This window comes from Lathyrus oleraceus, chromosome 5 (genome assembly GCF_024323335.1).
Source record: "Lathyrus oleraceus cultivar Zhongwan6 chromosome 5, CAAS_Psat_ZW6_1.0, whole genome shotgun sequence".
NCBI classification, from domain to species: domain Eukaryota; kingdom Viridiplantae; phylum Streptophyta; class Magnoliopsida; order Fabales; family Fabaceae; genus Lathyrus; species Lathyrus oleraceus.
In genome coordinates, this window is record NC_066583.1 from 298,485,285 (window position 1) to 298,491,377 (window position 6,093).

General features: G+C 36.1%; 1 non-coding gene across 1 annotated transcript; it reads right to left on the minus strand.

Annotated features, from left to right (window-relative positions):
• Positions 1 to 5,553: 5,553 nt before the first annotated feature.
• On the minus strand, positions 5,554 to 5,660 carry LOC127090143 (small nucleolar RNA R71). The gene has a single exon (XR_007791673.1). It is a non-coding gene; the product is annotated as a small nucleolar RNA R71 (small nucleolar RNA).
• Positions 5,661 to 6,093: the final 433 nt, after the last annotated feature.

The following is a 6,093-nucleotide window of genomic DNA, read 5'->3' on the forward strand; positions in this document are numbered from 1 at the left end:
CGATTAATGGGGTTTTGGTTGGTTTAGGATTCAATTAAAAAAATAGATTAAAATAAGTGATTATTGAAATAAGCTGTAGCAACAATTTACTGATTCGGTCTTTGCCTATCATCGACTATCGTAATTCCAACCGCAGATTAACTATTCCTATTCGATTATAATATCAACTGACAAGCATAATTGATAGTATAAGTTGTATGTTCCTATTATCCGAATTAAGCAAACGGGATTAAGTTTCATGAATTAAGCAAACATGAATTAAACGGACTCGATAACGAATTAAGCAAACAAAATCGTGACTATAGTTAAGATCACACAATTAATCGGATTAAATCAATATAGCATATGTAAATCGGATTAAGCAAACAAAATACATATATTAATATTGAAAGGAATAAAAAACCTGAATAAGAATTACTAAAATCTCAAGGTATCGGAACCCGAATACAGCAAATTGTTTGGATCGATTAGTTCTTCATGAGAATTCTTGCCAAAGCTTTCAAGTATTTCGTGAATAGTGATCATCCTCATGTTATACGGCTGCTAGGTATATGGAAAACAAGGAATTTGATTTACAATCCAACTGGATCGAAAACATAACCCAAGCCCAAAACTAATGACCCAAAACTTAAATAAAACTAACGCTGCAATTTCAACGAATTTTCTGGTCCTGTTACAGGCCGAATCAGCTTCTGACTTCTTCGTGAAAGTTGTAGATCTTTTTCTTAGCTTTCCATCGACTGATAGCACGTCTCATTCCGATACTCCTACCTTAGGATATGATCTTTCTCGCGAAAGCTGCTAATGCTGAAAATAAACTGCGAAAAACAAATAAGTGCAAAAATAAGATAAATTATAAAAACACATTAAAAGGGAAAAATAATCAAACTAAAATATGGAAATGCATAAGTATAAATATAGAAGAATGTGCATCAAAATGCACTGATCAAATTCCCCCACACTTGAACTTTTGCACTCCAGCAAAATTTAAAATAAAACAAACAAAACACAAACACATAATTAGTTACTCATCCTAGGCTACAAGTCTTCTTCGGTTAAGTTTGCATCGATAGGTACTAATCTTGCACACTAAGGATATCGTAGGAACACTAATCCATAATTGTGCAGTCATAAACCACCTGAATACACAAATCAACTCGAATCATATTATTATGTTAAAGCCTAACTTACTCATCCTTCTTTTTGCTCTTTTTCATTCAGGCGCAATCACATTAAGCCCGTTATCTCCACACACCCATAGCAAGGCGACCGGTTAGTGACTCTGATCCTTTTATGCACGGGGTTCTGGTACTTAAGTGGCATAACCCTTTGCTTACTCAATTGTAGTTGTGGGGGATCAGACCGTAATCCGCCCTACCAAGTTCAGCACCAGAAACCGTTGAACCAACTACAAAAGAGTCTTATTTCCAACTTTTTTTTGAAGGTTCCACAACCGTTGGGCTAAGTGACCGGGTGAGGGTCACCAAACTTAGAAGGTGCATTCCTTGTTTTTTTTTCTTTTTTTCGGAGCACTCACTTATATTCATCGGCTTCCCTGCGTAGAGTGCGTGTGAGATGGTGTTGACTGCTGAAATAAACTACTCAAGAGCTGTCAGAGGATGAGAATGTAAGGCTAAAACATAATAAAAATTCAACTCAATTTTCATATGCAGGAGACTTACGGTGTTAAAACGATACCGATCTTGTGAATTTTTTCCAAGTATCCGCAAACTCGACTCAAAGTAACCTATAGCCTAAAACTTTCAAGAAGATGCATTTTTTTATTTTTTTAATGACTAAAAACAAACAAAACACTAACAAAAACAAATAAAATAAAGTATTCCCTCCCCCACACTTAAAATATGCATTGTCCTCAATGAAAGAAACAAACATAAAATAAGAGAGAGAAGAGAGAGGAAAGAACACACCCGAGTAGCCAAGGAGGATAGGTGATCACATAAGCAGCCTTTTCCAAAGAGATATATTCTACATTTTCTTCTTCCAAAGTGGGGCTGTCATGGAATAGCTTTGGGTAATGTCCATTGAACTTGAAATTTTTATTAGTATCTTTGCCTTTTATTCCAGGATCAAAGAATCTTCTAAAAGTAAAAGTGTCAAATGGACACGTGAAGGTGATCTGATCTGGAATGTCAGCCAATGTCCAACCAAATGCCTTTTTATGCTTCCTTAAAACCTGCAAAAGCTTATTTTCTTGATCGAAATCAAGGTTAGAAGAAATTATAGCCGGTAGTTTTTCATTCATCTCTAAATAAGCATATTTCATATTTTCAGGAAGTTGCTTCAGCTCGAGGGAAGGTGGCTGCTCAATAAAAGGAGTGTTTGGGGCAGCCGGGATGTCAAGAGCTTTATCTACATGAACAACTTTATTTGCAACCTCATCTGCAGTAAGAATATCAACTTGCAAGGCAGCCTCAATTTCAGCATAAACAGAGCAAATTTTAGTTTCAATACAAATATCACAAGAATAAACATCATCAAAACCAGACAATGATGGAAAATCAGATGCAAACAAATCACTACAAGTATCATCAACAATTTCAAAAATCAAATCTATTTGAAAAACAGAATGTTCTTCCAAGGGTTGTTGGTTTGATCCTTGAGCTTGCTGCATGGCATTCACCAAAGTGGCAAGCTGCCCAATCTGTGTTTGCAAAGTCTTTAAAGTAGAATCTACTTGTTGTTGAAACTGAAGATTATTTGCAGCCATTTGTTTGACAATATCTTCTAGTGAAGGTCCAGAAGGTGCAGAGCACACAATCTCAAATTCCTTCAGATGCTCATGCGGATCCTCACCTGCAAGACCACTAAACCTTGGAAACAAGTGTATTAAACCAGATTTCAATTCAAAAGGAACCGAAACATCAGAATATTCAATACAACAGTCATTATAATTAACATCATGAGCAGCAAACTGCCTTAATGTTCTTTGATCATCTATGTAATAAAAAAACACAGAAATACCAATTATGTCGGAAATAGACAAAAACAAATAGAAAGAAGAAAAACGATTAAAATAAATTCAGAAAAATACAAAAGCACCAAACTTAATCTAATGACGTGAAATAAAAATTTTGAGATTTTTTTTGGATTTTTTCGACACTATGAAAACAGTAAAAAATTAATTAAAAATAAAAAAACAAGGAATTTGGTGATAACATGAAATAATATCACACTTTTGGACTCGATTTAATTAAATTATACTATTATTTGTTTTGATTTATTCTATATTATTCGATATTACTTGGTATTTTCCTTCTATTTATTCCAGGCAACATTATTTGAAGCATACCTGAAAAAGAAAGAAAAGGAGGTGCAAAAAGATTATAAGAAGCAATTTCCACTAAAGCCCAGCCCACAACTATCAACTAGAAGCGCTGAAGTTGTGACGACCGCCACACAAGGTGTGACGAGCGTCACGCCCCCCTGCTTTGTGTTACGAGCGTAACACATGGTGTGACGAACGTCACACCCCATTCCTATATTTTTGGGTTTGACGCGTAACAGAAGCATGTTCTTCCTCTTTCTTCGCTTGACCAGTTGATGTGAGGAAACCTACTGAATGGAAGAAACGGTCACTTAATGGATTGATATAAATAAGACCAATTGTGGAACTCTGCGGCTCTCGCTCAATTTTCCAGTTTTCGCCACCGCATTATTTTTACTGTATTTCTTATTTTCCAGCACTCTACTTTCCTAGCAATTGTTATTTCCTTTTCTTTTCCAGTCAATTTTAAAGCATTCAATTAATTTTCTCACAATAGTTTCTACACCGGAAACTATTGTGTAATTTTTACTGGATCTAACCTTACGTTAGATCATAGTATTTTATTCCTTCGTTTTTATTTTCTTGTCCGATCGAAGATTGTAAGAACAAATCCAACCGGTTTGTGGTGGAGAGTTCAAGCATCGAAGCTAGGAATAACCAAGACTTCTATTAATTTTACAGGTTCTTTAATTTTATTGTTTAAATTTATATATGCTCTGCACTGCTATCTATTTATATTGTCTGTCGATATGGTTGTATGTAAGCATAATTATTGTTTAGGCTTGTTCAGCATGTCTGGCTAAATAAACTTAGATATCGGTATGTAAAGTAAGCGGAATGAAGGAATCAAAACTAAGTTGGTTTAATTTTGTTTAAAAACATAATCACTCTTTTTATGGTCTCAATTTACAGAGTTAATACCAAGGTTTTCGTACGAGAGTAAAAGACATAAAGAAGTTAAAATCAATAGAACGACGGTTTGAGCTTTTAACCGGACAGTGTAAATTGGACATTAATTTTAAATCAGGGCGAAAGCAATTTTTAGAGTTAATTAAATTCTAATCATTTTCAAAAAGTATTTTTAAAGGTTAAATGTGAGGACGAGAGTTAAGCATTTAAGTTTAATTATATAATCTAAGTCAACAGAGCGAGAGTTTGAGACAAGGGTGTTTAAATGGTTAGCATTTTCTTGAAAAGAGTTTCTACAGATTCTATTGTTTTCAAAAAGTGATTTTGACTTAACTAATTAGTGACAGCGCACGTTAATATAAAATCATAGTCTATTCAACAGAGCGAGAGTTTGAGAAAAGACTTTTAAATCAATAGTGTCTACTGAAAAGATTTATTTTAAAACTACGAAACCGACGAAGATTTGATTCCCTAATTGCGACGAACTGCATACCGATATCCGCTTATTTGATATTTAATCTAGATCTTATTTTAGTTTTATTTTTTTCCCCTAATCAACAAAGTATAATCCGCCTTAGCTTTACGAAGTAACCTTAGGAAACGGTATATCGATTCATAAGTCCCTGTGGGATCGATATCTTTTATTACTACGCGATTAGACTGTGCACTTACAGTTAATACCCCAATAGACTCATAAAGTCGCGATCAAGTTTTTGGCGCCGTTGCCGGGGACTTTTATTTAGTCGATATCGTAACTCTTCCGTTACGCTGTAGAGACTAAGGCAATTTTTATTTCTTGTTTTTCGTTGATTTGTATGCCACACACTCGCTCACAAGGCGAACCGTATTACTTACGAATCAACGACGTTGAACGATATCTCCGAGTCTTATGATGAATTCGGGAGTATCGTACTGCAAACAATCTTCCTCCAATCGAAATTGCTGATCTTAAAAATCTTCTTCCTTCGCCGATACCCGAGATGGCAGAACCAGCTCGTGCTCTTCGAGATTACGCTGCTCCATCGCAAGATGAGCCACATTCGAGTATTGCTCCACCCGCAATCGAAGCAAACAACTTCGAACTTAAACCTTTGCTGTTACAAGCCGTACAACAGAATCAATTCTCTGGAAATCCTACCGAGGATCCAAACCTTCATTTATCCGTATTTGTTCAATACGCTGATACTGTTAAAGCTAATGGTGTCACTTCAGAGGCAATTCGACTTCGTCTTTTTCCTTTCTCGTTAAGAGATAAAGCTAGAAGATGGCTTCAGTGTCTCCCTTCCAACTCAGTCACCACATGGAATGAGTTGAAGAAAGTCTTTATTGCCCGATATTTTCCTCCAAGCAAAACAGCTATGCTAAGAGCCCATATAAATGGATTTAAACAGAAAGATAACGAGTCTCTCTTCGAAGCATGGGAAAGATACAAAGACATGATGAGACTTTGTCCACACCATGGTTTAGAGGACTGGTTAGTAATTCATACCTTCTATAATGGTCTCTTATACAACACAAGGTTGACAATAGACGCCGCCGCAGGTGGCGCGCTTATGGATAAACCTTACGCTGACGCTTATCAACTTATTGAAAGCATGACCCAAAACCATTATCAGTGGGGAAGCGACCGAACAATGGTAGAAAAACCTCAAACGAAAACTGGCATGTACGAGATAAGTAGCCTTGATCATGTTAATGCAAAAGTGGATGCTCTTGCCCAGAAAATTGAGAGTTTAAATGTATCACCTCCTGCCGCCGTGGTTGCCGTGACTCAAAATTGCGAAGTCTGTGGAATCCAAGGTCACACTCCTACAGATTGTCAACTCCTAACAGGAATCCAAGCAGAGCAGGTGAATTATGCACAAGGAAATCCTTACTCGCATACCTATAACTCGAAC